We start from the raw sequence: 14,663 nt of genomic DNA, 5'->3' as shown, positions 1-14,663 counted from the left end.
CATATTTCAGACACATAAATTTATGAGTTTGATAGAAGTATTTGTGTAACTGCTCCAGTGAATCTGAGAGCACTTACAATCTCTGTGAAGTGCAAGTGAGCTGTTACTGGCATAAAAGGGCAAAGCAGTTGCTTCAGCAGAAATGCCAGGAGTTTATTTTGAAGGCTGCAGTCACTTCTTCCTTTTTGTGCATGTTTGGGTGGTTTTTTTGACCATGCTTCATTAGAAAATGGAGTGTAATCACAACAGTATTGTTAAGAAGAGGTTTTGCATGTGCAAGACAAGTGACTAGAATTGCCACCTTCACAAATGTAAGGGTGATCACCTGGGCTGATTCCATGCTTAGGCAGCCAAGGCCTGTGAAGCCAAAAAAATTGATTGTTTTGAGTTTGTAGCTCCGTTTATTCTTACAAATCATCTGAAAATCAAAATAAACATTTGGATTCCTTTAATCATCTCCTCAAGAATCCTAGTTTACAGTTCCTATAAGTTGTTAGCATTAGTTGCTGGGATTCATATCCAAATAGTTATGATGATGCATTTCAATTTTTTAAATGTCTATTCTTCCCACCTTTCATGAATTTAATGTCCATAGGCTGATCTATACATAAGCATTGCTTGGGGATTGTAATTCTATTCAAAATATGAAATGGAGAACAAATGTTTGTTCTTCTTTGGATATCTTTGCAAAATGTGTTACACATTAAGAATTACACAGTTACAAAATTTAAAAGTTGAGGACAGTGAGAATGAAAACTATCCCATAATCAAGCAGAAGTACAAAAGCTTTGGTACTTACTTCCTTTCCCAAGCAAAGGAGTCCATCAGCAATATACAATGTTACAGTGGTAAAGGAGGACCAGATAAAGTCTTAGCAAAATCTCAGTGCAAAATGCATTAGCTGAAGGTTGTAGATTAAGTCAAAGAAAGGCAGGAGCTCGCCCTATTTGCACTCCCACCTGGGACAAAAAACAGGCTGTTCTTCCACAGGTTTGGCTGAATTACACTGCACTGTTAGTTCCACACACAGTATCACCTCCTTACTCAAAAAGATAGTGTGTTTGTCTTTCATCATATAGTCTTTTGCAAGCAGACATTTTTATTTCAAGTCTTTAACAGAAAATACTCCATCTTCCTTTAACTTTTCACCCCTAAAACTCACTTTAGGATGGTTGAAATAACTGCTGTTATCTGTCTAATTTCTCAGTCTCCTCAAAGTCGCCCTCAGTTCTACCATTCCTATCAAATTTTCTCAGAAAATTCACACTTCATTTTAAGGACAAGATCACTTAATCAATGTTAAGTACTACATTTTCCACAGACCAAAGAGTGAGAGATCAGACTGACACTCTCAGATCATTTTTACTATGCCTGAAGTCTGGAAAACCAAGTTCCACTGCAAAAGCCACATTTAGGACATTTAAGAAAGCACAGCCTTGTTGATTTCAGCAAGTATTTTACCAAGCTTAGGTTTGTAGTGATCAGCTCCTTACTTTTGAATATCTTATTAAATAAACAAGGATTATTATTTCTTCAGTGAATTCTTTGTCTCTTTTTTAACAAATATCTAATTTAAAATCTTGTATAGAATGTAGCTCAAAGAGAAAAGAGAAAGACATCTTTTCCCAGTGTGAAATCTTCCCAAAGAGGTTGCTAAAATTCAATTAATCAGTTCTTCAGAAAATATGTTCAGAGCTCTTCCTACACCCAGGGCCCATGTTATCCTGGATCAGAGTTCAAAGTTTCCCACTGGCAAAATCTCTAAGTTAGAGTCAGCTGCAGACATGAACTGGGGGGAGCATTTCACTCTGTATTTTTTGAAAGAATTTGAAGACCCCTGTCTGGTGAACGTAAGAGAACAAGGAAATGCTACCACGGTGGTCACAGCAGAACTCTTGACTAAATAGAAAGAAGTTGTTGGTTAGGGGAAGGAGGTCACAACTTTTGTTCCATCTGCAACATTTTCACTTCACAGACCCTTCAGGGGAAGTTATTGTAACTGAGACAAATATCTAGAAATCTCTTCACACAACCATAAACTGCAACAAATTTTAAAAGATGAGGAGAGGGAGGTGAACAGTTAATGGACCATGCAAGATCTGCTCTCTGTAACATGTAGTTCAACAAGAACATTGCTATATTGAGCTGATGAATCTGACAGCAGCATTTGTCTTGGCAAACATTCCTCTTAATACCCTGGATCATCCAGCCATGAAAAAGCACACACACAGACTATAATTTAAAGAATATTGGCCTAATCTGTGTGGCTTGCTAGCTGAGAAAAATTCAGCCTGTCTGTCCTTTCTGAAGCAGAAAAAAAGGAATTAAAAAAATAAAGATGGAGCATCTGTGTCCTGCAATCACAAGATTGCTAAGTTAAGGGACCCAGACCCTGTGCTTTGAACACTGCTCTGTTGGAAGCATGACAACACTTGGGAACATGCTCACTGAAACCCACTACAGTAGGCAGTGTGGTCTTTGAAAACAATAACTTCAGGAAGTTCCATAACTAGAGGACTAGTAGACTGATCTAGATTAGGAATACATAGAAAAGGCAAACCATCAATTATTTACTGTCACATGAAGAACAATCCTCTACCTTTCTAAGAACATAATAAGGCTTGTTTGAAACTTTCCAAGGAAAAAAATCCACTGTTAGAGATGCTTTCAAGGGGAAAAAAAACCACAGGTATACTTAGACTAGTAAATAAGATCTCCATGAGATCTCTCAGTTCATAAATACTATGAACAGTACTTTGCTCCCTCACGAGGAAAGAAAATAGTTTATTTCAATGCCAAGGACAGTGATTGTGCCAATAATAAATCCTAAAACTATCTCCAAATTTCTTGTCCTACAATCTTCTGTTAGACCCTAAGGCCATTAACTTACAAGTCCATAGTTGCCAAAGATATTGTCTTTGGAAGTTTGTTTTTTTTTTTTTGCCAGAGTCATCTTTTGAAATTATTTCTCTTTTGTAAAAGTAGAAATTTAAAGACAATAAAAGATATGGGAATAAAACAAATACACAATATATTCTGGACTGTATAACAAATTCCCTAAGCAATAGTGTATTTTTCCTCATTTGCACATTATATTAAGCTTTGTTGAATTAAAGTGTTTTACCACTTACATCCCAGCAGTGCAGATCTGAATGAAATACCACATTCATTTGGCAAGCAGATGTTAGGAGGACCATCTGACCAGAGGTTATAATTCACTGCATGTCTAAATATTTTGAGTAAACAATGTTTTATTGCAGCATAAAGCAGTAACTGCTCTTGTGACAAGATCTTTCACTTAAAATCATATCAGAGCATGTAGATAAGAAAGCCCAAGGAAAGGTAACCAAGGTAATTTTTTATTATTTTTTTTTATTTCTACTTTTTGCTAGGGTAAAGATTTTGGGTTTCTAATTTTCCTTTTCATGTTTTTCAAATGGAGCCAAGGACTTGGAAAATCAGCTGGAATTTAGACACTGGCTCCACTTAACAGTTAACCTTAGCACTTTCATCAGTATCAGTGCACTGCACGTCTGTATCTGTGAATAGTATCTCTGAGGAATATTCATTAATAATGTGCAAATATATTTTGACAAAATGAAAGAACAATTAAGAAGCACATGTTGTGACAATTATAAACAGGGTGAACTGTACTGCAGCTTTAATGGAAATAAATTGATTTGTGGCTGGATTTGACATCCTGCAGTTTTGAGACACAAAAGTTATCCAGAACCCACAGTCTTTGACATGTTCAAATAAAAAAGTTAAACAAACAGTTTAATTTCATTTACTGTCTCAAATAACTGAAGATTTATGCAATGTTCATTATATGTTTTTAATTCTCTGAAACAGCTCCATAATCTCTCCATTGATAACCAGCTGTGGAACACTGTTCTGAAAGAGGTGAGCACTAAGGCAAGCTTTCCAAGCCTCTCCCATTGGCAGGTGCCAAGATCCAGCATTCACCCCTGTCCAGTTCCTGCTGACTTGTTGAGCCGAATGCAGCTCATTTTGTATTTGAAATGCAGCACAGGGGAAGGACTTTTTGGGCAAAATGATGCAGTCTGAGGCAAAATCATATATGTAGGTCAGAAGAGATGCAGGCTACATGGCTGTTGTTAAAGCCAAATTCTGAGACAAAAAGAGAAGACATATTAATGAGACATATGTCTGAAATAGGATGATAGGTCACTCTGATGTTCAGTTCAGCTCTGATTTCATTATATCACTTTTTATTGATTTGGAAAGGTGTGACAGCTGTTTAAGGTTGATGGAGAGCAGAGATATAAATAGAAAATCTTGTATCTTGGCAAGCATCTTTACATAATCCTATAAATACCATTTATGCTGCAAAACACCCTTCCCTTACATTATACACTCACTTCTGTTATATCACTGTGTCAAACACTTCAGTATGCTATTGAAACTCCACAAAAAACATCCTATAGAAAGAAAAGGAATTCAACAAAAAATATTCTGAACTCTATTTACTACACACAGAGAGAATGAGACTACCTGGGAAACCAGAAAAGGAAGTGTGAAACATACACAGTGTTTAGTGATTTTCTTGAACAATCCCTACAGCAACCAGCAACACTGCTGTGTACAAATGCCAAGCTCTGCCTTTCTTTGTGTACTTCAAATACCCTGTGACTGTTACATCACAGCATATGATGAATTTCTATTCAGGCCAGCCTTATATAATTACCTGCTGTGCCAGCAGTCACAGAGGTTGCACTTGCTACAAAGCTGCAAGAAGGCTGGCACTGCTTGCCAAAGTCTTTCTTCCTAAGGCTCCTGCCCTCTTGCTTCAGGCTCTGCAGGTATCAAGCAGGTAGGCAGACTTCTCTGTTGTAGAACACTAGATCTCGCTACTCACAATTGAGAAAATTTTCTCGAGCATGAAGGGCTAGGCATCCAAAACTGGAAGTGGTGACTGGGATGCAATTTGCCAACTTGTGCTCTACACAGTGGCAGCCACCTGAGAATTGTAATACCATTGCCCAGCAGGTGAAATACAAATAAACAGCCCAAGAAGAACAATACTGAGGGATGAAGATCTCTTTACTGAACTTTATTTCATAGTTACCACTCAGCAAATCTGAGCTAGCATCATGTGAAGAAATTAACATAAAACAGCTTGAGCTGCTATTTATTTCTGTAGCTAATTTGGTGGACGTGAAAGTGGATTCTTCTTTCTTCTCTCTACTGCCATTTTTGCATCCAAGAGCAAACTGAGGGAGAACAGAGCTTTGTCTTTCTTTGGCAAGGAGATGAAGTATGGTTTCAGATAAACTAGATGAATAATAAAAAGATAAGTGCAAGTGCAAAAGACCATCAAACCTTATGAAGGTTTTACCCGGACTTCTTGCTCTGAGGGTGGTTCTTGCTGAGAAACACTAACTCTGAAACACAATCTGCCATTTGTTAATACTTGCTAGGTAGAATGTAGGGTTGCCATATTAATCATCAAGACTTCTTTAAAAAAAAACAAAACCCAAACAATCAAACAAATGTCCAGCACAAGCTGATGGACAGATCAAATGGAGCAGACTTCTAGGTGTTATGGTGGCCAAAAAAGCTCTGCTCAATTTCAGCATGTCATTCTAATAATTTGGCTCATTAATCTTAAAGACCTTTTCTAACATAAATTATTTTATTATTTTCTGCAAATTTAGATGTCTTTAAATGATTACTATTCATTGGCTCATTTTATTTTCCTTCCAAATTCCCATTTGTTATGATTTTCTAGAAAACCTGTCCACAGGTCATACAGGGAAATATCTGCCCTTGCTGCAGTTGTAGGGAAAGAAATCACAGGTGATTTCTCATTTTTGAGCCAATATACTCCAGGGAAATTCAGCAGCTGCATTATTCCTAAATCAATATTGCTATTAACCCAAGACCTTTACACTGCATACTGTATTGTACTAATAAAGCATTAAATGATATTCCACTCTGTTTCTTACTGAAAACATGTTAACAGGGGAAGGGACTCAGGCACAAAGGTGCCACAGCAAAACCACAGATGGGGATTGACTACTGATACCATCTACACAATATACAGCAGCTGCAGATTTGTCAGCCCACACTACAGCTTGAACTGGTTACTCACAGTAGTCAGTACATTAAGTAGGGACCATATAAACTAGCCATCATTTTAAAAAATTCTGTTTGAGAATTAAAACATCTTTTTTGTTTATTTGTTTGAAGGAAAGTTTTACACAAAGTTCATTGCTAGCAAGCCTCTTAATAATATCTGCTGGTAAGTACCATATCTTTTTTTCTTTGAAACACAAAAGTCACTCCTTTACCTTATGGTATTAGCAAAGGAAAGTAGCTCTTCTCCTCATACCTTTTCATCTAATACCAATTACAGCACTTGGACTGTGTTCAGTCTGCAGGTAGTAAAGATATTTTAAAACATGCTGGATCAAAATTCAAAGCTCTATGCTTATAATGCATTGCAGAGACCTGCTTCAAGCAGAGTATCTTGAAATGTCATGTGACAGAATGGATATAATTTTGAAAAGTTAATAGGTACAATAAGTTGTCAGAGGTCAATGGCGATCTGGAACATTTTATCCAAACTTTTATTGCTTTTGGTATTAAAATAATATATCTTTTATAGTAAATGATATCTGATCATATGGGGGGGGGGGGGGGGGGGAAGTTTAAACAAAAAACCCAGAAATACAAAAAGTTCCATTGATCATAAAATCATGAGGCTTACCATGAAGAAATTGAAGTAGGTTTTCTTTTTTTTGTTTGTTTATATTTTTTGTTTTTAATTTGTGTAAACAGACATGATAATTAACACCTTTATTTTTATTTCTCTTATTTAGGTATTTTATGTTAAGGTTTTCATATATTCCAAAGTTTGAACTTAAAATGCATTTCACATAGAACTGTAAGTAAATCTACATTAAAATTTATAATAATTTTTTCATATATAGATATAATTATAATCCTGCAGTCTTGAGGTAAGAAACTTTCTAACAAAGATTAGTAGAAAACCATTTTTTCTAGCCTGTGAACAGCATTTACAGGCCATTTTAAAGTATGAGCCACTATCATCTACACAAAAGAACACACACTCAGTCAGGATTAAAATAGGGCAAAGAATATTTACAAAATATTAGCACATTTCTACAGTAAAAGCTATCATCTATATACATAGAAATCAGTAGTAGTGAAAATTATACCAAGTCCCCATATATTTAGCTTCTAGTAACAAAATGAAAACACTGTCCAGTTTGTTTGTAGATACCCTGAAAAAATTATTTACTTCAACAATTTTAAATATATTGAAGCAGCTTGGAACTGTTCAGAACAAAGCATTTTCTTCTTAAAACTTCTGACATTTCTGTTTTGACTGTCAAATCCAAGCTGGGAAAAAGAAGTGTTAAGTATTTGGGATTATTTTGGTCTCTTTAGTTTTTGCTTTCAGTTTTGTTGTATTTCAGATTCAAGCTTTATAATGTTAAATTCCACGTGTTCCATGGAGTTGGTCAGAGACAAGGATGACACACACCCCTCAAAGCTCTGTGAAGCAAACAGCCTCTTTTATTGTTGAGAGCTTTCTTTTATAAGGAGCTCAGAACTCCTGGGTCTCAGCTGCTGATCAGTCTGATCCTCACACAGCTCCTGACCATCTCAGGATTCATTTGGCAGCCACAAGCTAGCTGCAAACCATTAACAGATATGTTGAGTAAGCGACATTAAACTTTCCTGCAGTAGACTGCATTTATGTCCTCTGACCAGAAGAGCTCTAATCCAATTCAACAAAATATTTTAATTTTATTTTCCAAGATTGCATTTCAATACCTTTTCCAACTCAGCTTTGGGAAAAGAAACTAGAAATACTATTTTATTTGCATATCTGTACCAAGTTTCATTTCCTTTGGAAATCAAAATAAGTTTTTATCAGCAAAACATGACCATCTGTACACAGTTAAGAAGGAAAAAGAAGTCAATCTTGCTTCACAGTTCCAACGTCTTTAAATCATAGATAATTTGCTTTACTTTCTCCATCATGCATCTGAAAAAAAATAGTTGCTTAACATGATTTTGCCATGTACTGTCTAAAAGACACAACTCATGTTTTTCACAAAAATATCACTCCTGGTACTAGTATTTATCAATGACTAAAAGTCACTGACATCCTTCAATAAATTATTAAAGTAATACCACTCCTTTGCAAAAAATGTGTACATTTACATCCAGAGATATATTTATAATGTGTAATGACAGAGTCATTTGGAATTTGAAGAAAACTTCATTCAAAGTATTTACACATCTACATTCAGAGCCCTGCCAATTAGGAAAAAAAAAATCTCTTTTTATTCAAAATGAGGGGAGGGGAGGAGAGGAACCCTTAAGTAATAGAAATATTGAAATAACATCGTGCTACTGAAAGCCATAGAACTTTTATAACTATACTTGCATGTACTCACTCCATCAGTTAAAAAGTTGATATTCACATAATGTATTCTTACCTTAACCATAAAAAAAGTATGTAGATGCTTAAGAAAAGTATCAAATAAATGGATTTTCAGTAAAGTGTCCTCTACCAGTTGGTCAAGACAGAAGCACATGCCCATCACCCATTTTTTCTAACATTCTTTTGAATTTCTTTCTGTAATTTCTGGTATAAAATAAATAAAATGTATTCATTATCATAGCATGGTACCTATTAAACTCCAACTGGGAAATCTATTCATCAAAACTGAAGATTAAGAAGGCCTGGCCTATATGTTATCCATGTAATAATCCTTCAGTTCAAGTGGAAGATCAAAGAAAAAGAAATGGTAACCAATAAATGGTTACAATTTATTGGTTAATATTAATATAGTTAAAATTAAAAATGGCCAGAGGCTTAAGGTTAGCATCACTCCCAACCCAAAGCCTTTTCTAAAATCAAATCTTTGATCTATTATTGTTATAGCACTGTTTGTTCTAACACACCAGCATTTCCCTTCTTTTAATTCTACATCTCTCCTCATGAAAAGCTTATAGTCACTAAAGTGAAATATTCTCTTAACCAGTATAAAATAAACAGGAACACAAACAGTGAGGGCACATGTAGCAGAACTGTAATCTGAGCGAGACTTAATTGAGCAAAGCTAACTTAATAAAGTACAACTGAACCATGGTTTACATTAGCTTTCAGAAAAAAAATATAGCAGTATTAAACAATCGACATCATCAATGGGCAATAAGAGGTTGGAGGTTGTTTGAAGGGGTTTTTTGTTGTTCTTGTTTTTTATGGCAAACCTGAGGCTCAGGGGTAGCCGTTTGTTTTAGAATTGACTCTTCCTCAGCATGTATTCATCTCACAAAGCATGCCAGGCTTGAACCAGAAATCAAAATCAGCAACAGCGGTGCTTAATCATATCAAAACATGCTGAGGCATTGAAAGATCAATCCTGGTGTGTTTTCACATGGTAATCACCATGCTGTGTTAAACAACATCACAGAAGGACAGTAGATATTACTTACATTGATTGTTATGAGCATGGACTTTGCATTCAAGGATTGTTACTTGAATGGTAATGCTGATGTACTTTAGTGTCACAGAGGAAGAAATACCACATGGATTCAGACGTCATAGAATATCTTTTTCAAATTTGAAGTCTATTGACCATGAAAAATCACCACCACCACAAAAGGAATTAATCAATGCAAGTCAAACACCTCCACACCCACCCTATCTAGGTCATTTGCAGGAAGTAGGATGCAGCTGCTACAGACTGACATTTATTTTTGAGTAATCACCTTCTACAGAATGCCTAGATGGGAAATTAGAAATTTTTTTTCACCACCTAAAATCTTACAGATCTTCATTCAGTGAGGGGAAGCCATCTTACCAGCTTTGATTTACCAGAAAGATCAACATGATCCAAGGTACAAAGATTTCATTTTTCCACAGTTCATTAATATAATGCAGCATCACAAAATATGGAACTTTGATTTCTAGTCATTAAGATACATAAGTAAATTATGATCTAGTCTCTAAATTCTGTTGAATTTGTTGAGAAATTCTTCTTTTATTTATATAAGACACTTATAGATATGTCTATTACAGATGTCTTACAATGACAGAGGATTTTTTTTTTAATTTCTTCAATGGATTTTTTTTGTTAGTCTCAAATGTATCTATTTCAAAATAATTTCTATTCTAACATGTCACATCCTCTCTGATTTTGATCAAGGATAGATTTGAGGGTAATCTTTGATAATGTGAGTAATACAATATCTACCAAAACAAAATACAGAGGTCTTTGAGGAACCAAACTGGTTTTGACCATGTCAGGAAAAATAAAAAAAGCTTCACATAAAACTATTTTCCTTTAAATTGACATTTTTTCTTTGTTTCCTATGAATAATATTTGCAATTTTTTTAAAAAGTCATAAAAAAACCTGACATGTGGAATTAAAAACTTTGCTTTAATGAAAGCCTCAGGGCCCTTCCTGACATACAATACTTCTGTATGTTGCAAGGTAAATGAATTTAACATTTCTTTTGATTAAACTAAGTATTTGTTGTCAGTAGTTTTTCTTTGTTTAAACTTTTATTTTATTGATTTTTAAATAAAAGGACTATACAATTCTTGATGCATGACAGCATGAAATCCCACAAGAGAACTTTTCAAAAGGATTTCAACAATACACACCAGTTATGTCAAATAAAGTCATCCAGAAAGCAATGCCTGAGGGAAAAGTCCTCTGCCACTGGGTAATAAAGACATCTGTCAAAACTTGTACTATAATCAGGACTGGATGTATGTTCAAGCACAGAACAATAAACAAAACTCACAGACACATGAGATGAAAGAAGAAAATATAATTTAAACAACTTTCTTAGGAATAAATTATTCAAAGAGCCAAAGAAAAGAGATGCCATCCTACTTGGTGCAAGCCTGGCTCAGAGATGCATTTTTGATATTCTCTCTGTAACAGAGAATAAGGAAGGGACAAATCTGAAATATCCTAGCTCATCCTGTCTCATTTCTAAGCACCATTAATCTCCTTTGCCCTCCTAGGTGTTTCTTTCCTATTTTCTAGCTACAGTTGTAGTCAGTATTTATAGATAGATGTATCTATATATATAAATATAGATATATATTATATAGGTAGATATACATATAGATAGATATATAGATAGCTATAGATAACTAACCCTGGAGGTTAGTTAACTACAGCTTTCACTGAGTCTCCCCATGATTACCTATGTATAGAACATAATTTCTCTTCTCCTGACAGCCATCTAGATCACCTGTGTTTCTGAAGATAAAGTACATTCACATGAGATTGTTAAATCAACCTGTTCCTGTGGCTTTCCACCCTTGACACTGGGCTAGCTTCTGCAAAGCATTTTCCTTTTACCTTTACTTGTCACAGGCATTGTGTAGGATGTTACAAGAGAAGATATGGCAAATTTCCTACTGGATACATTAAATATTCTTCCGTTTTCATGAGTGTCTGTTACTTTAGCTATGACTTCTACTAAACTCTCCATGCAAACATGTTATTTCTTTCAGATACATTAGAATGAGTTGTGCTCCTGGTACTTGAAGCTTTTCCTGTGTTTAATTTTTTTCTAAAGACTTTCCTGTCTGTGAATGAATTGTTTCCCATCACAGCCATCTCCTTTTTTTTTTTCAACATTTTTGGATACATGTTCATAATTATACTTTTCTTATGCACATCTCAGAAAATAACAATAATTTGATAGGCAGCAGAAATTCTTTGTGGCTCACTCAGGGGCATGTGATGTATGATTAATATATCACATGCATGAAAATTAGTGAAGGAAGTAAAATCAGTCTTAACAGAATATTAGACACGTGGTGAGCTTTATTTTGCCATAACATTTTCAGGAAGTTCACATTCTTTGCTAAGTTCTTAATAACCAATTCAGAATTTTCAGAATTGTTATGTTTTATATCTTTCTTATTCTGTGCTGCAAGCCTGTGACTTTTCTAGGAGAAATACATGTTCAATATTATTAGGAATTATGTATAATATATTATAATCATATTTTTCCAACTGATTTTCACTCCTTATTTATAAAAGGATCACTAAACTGTTAACATTGGGCATCTGTCTCCCACACCTTCAAGAACCACTAACGAACCAGAACACAAATATAAGTGTATTAACTTGGATATAACCTCCAAATCTACATTTTCATGCCAAAATTAAAGTCATTAAGAATATTAAAGCCCTAGATTGGACATTACATTTCTAAAAGTCTAAATTGAAAGTTTAACAATAAAGGGATGGCAATTATTTTTTCCCTTGAGCTTATATTTTATTTTAAATCAAATATTATTATTAGAACTCTTTCCAAAGGAAAACAATCCAATGTACATCTCTTTAAACTGAATGAAATGTCATGCTAAATTCCCAGTCATAAAGAAAATAAACAACATGTTTTTTTTCTTTATAGTTATCTTCAAAATACATAACAACCATTATATTAATACATATGAGACAGCCCAGCTTATGACCTTGGCTAAATTATTCATTTGATTCTTAGAATTTGGAGATGTAAGTCTCTTATTTGGGCATCCTGAAGAATAATCTTGTTTAGAGATGCTGAGCAATGCAAGATTAATGCAGTTATCTCTGTGTCAGCTCTTGTACTTTGCCTCAGCTTTGCCTTCCTATTTTTTCCCTTTCTGCTCCATAAAACACATCAAGTCTTAATTCATAGGGTTCATAAATTCAAAACTAGTTTCTTTGATCAGATGGAAAGCCTTAAGGAAACATAACGTACTGTTTGTACTGAACATAGGGCCCTTTCTCTTCCATCACTTGTGAAAACATTTGTGGCCCTTTCTCTTCCATCATTTCTATGGTTGATCAGACAGTCATGTGGATGCCAAGATCTGTAAGATTCAGAAATTACATCTGGCATTTTGGCAGACTTCAGAAGCATCATTCATAACAATCTTGTACTTGCCTCTATGTCACCTGCTCAGGTTGTCCTTTCTCAGAGTTTGTAACATGATCCTTAATGGCTTTTCCAGATCATGACTGCTTTGTACTCTTGAAGTGTGAGTTTACACCAGCTGCATTAAATACTATGCTTCTTTGATATAAATCAGTGTACAGTTTGACACATCCTGAATGGATCATCTCTGCCACACGTGATGGAATTTTTACTTGTCAAAGTATGTCCTCTTTTTCACACAGCTATCCTTCCTCACTGACTTTTCTCGGTATGATGGAATGAAAGATCATAACGTGCAATGTGCATAGAATTTTCTCATTACTATATCACAGAACCTTCAGATATACACCTAAATAACTTCATGTTATCATACCATGTCTCCTCTTTTCTGTAACTTTGCCTCTTAACTGATGTATGAAAAGAAGACTGTCATATCGCTAATAAATTTTAAAAGCTAATTAGTCACTGTACACTTTCCAATTTTACTCTACATAAAAGTGGTATTTCCAAGACCAGTCTTTGGCCTTGGAAATTATTGTGTGAAATAAATTGATAAAGAATGGAATATGAACTATAACATAATTGACAATTGTACAAAAGCTACCATATATACCATACCTACTGTAAGTGTTTGTATTCTCATCACTTAGTCAAATGTTCTTTTACAAGACAAAGGAGAGGCTAGCTTGAATACTTCTGTTCTAGTCTGGAATTTGTAATTGATTAAAATGTTTGCCAGTTGTTGACATGGGTTAATTTCTGAGCGATATTTAAAACTTTTGTAAGAAATTTAAGTCTCAGTGAAAGGCTATGACTGATCATACTCTAACTGATCTTATCCTGATGTTTTTCAACACCTGAGATAAAGCAATCTACTAAAATAAATGGGGCATATTTGCATTCTATTATCTATTGTTGTAGTGTTGGAAGGAATATCTGAGTATCAAATATATTCAATACATTAAAAAATGTGAAGAATTCAATAAGCTGGTCATTCGTATTTTCCTTCTCTTGTTTGTCCTATTTTCTTTATAAAAGTATAAAACCCCTACAATTAAAATAGGATTTTCTTGAGGGGAAGAAAAATTAACAGACTGTTTCACAGTATTTTCCCTATGGTTGACAGTAATATATTTTCCATGCAAGAAATGCACTGCAAGAAATGGAACTGGTGAAAGGTGTTTTGAAGCTATAATTGACCCAAGTAGTATCTTTCTGAAAAATAGCACTTCTTGACATTCACTTGGCATTGGGCAAAAATTATTGCAGCCAATATCTAAACACTAACGTTACTTTGATCTAATTTTCTATGTTGTATATAGAAAGACAATGTGATAAAGTGATAGGTTCCATTAAAAAGACACCCTGGTATGTGTTGTTTGGGGATGCTATGTTCATGAATACACTCTTTTCTGGTATTGCCTATGACAAACTCATTTTGACAGAGCTATAGGACTTTCTTTCACCTAATTTCTTTTGGCAGACCAAGGCAGTTTTTAGTATGGTGATTGATCTCTTGGTTATCTGGACATTCTCATTTTAAACTGCTGTTGAAGAGACTTGAATAATTTACACTTCCTTCCATGAACTGGCAGCTTTTTTCAATAGCTGCTGATTTACTGCATCAAGCAGCGTGACAAGTTTTCTAGTCTGTATAAATGCAATGTGCAGTTACAAAGAGTAGTACATGTAGTGGTGGATT

This window comes from Lonchura striata, chromosome Z, assembly GCF_046129695.1.
Source record: "Lonchura striata isolate bLonStr1 chromosome Z, bLonStr1.mat, whole genome shotgun sequence".
NCBI lineage: Eukaryota > Metazoa > Chordata > Aves > Passeriformes > Estrildidae > Lonchura > Lonchura striata.
Note: the sequence above shows the minus strand (reverse complement) of the source record.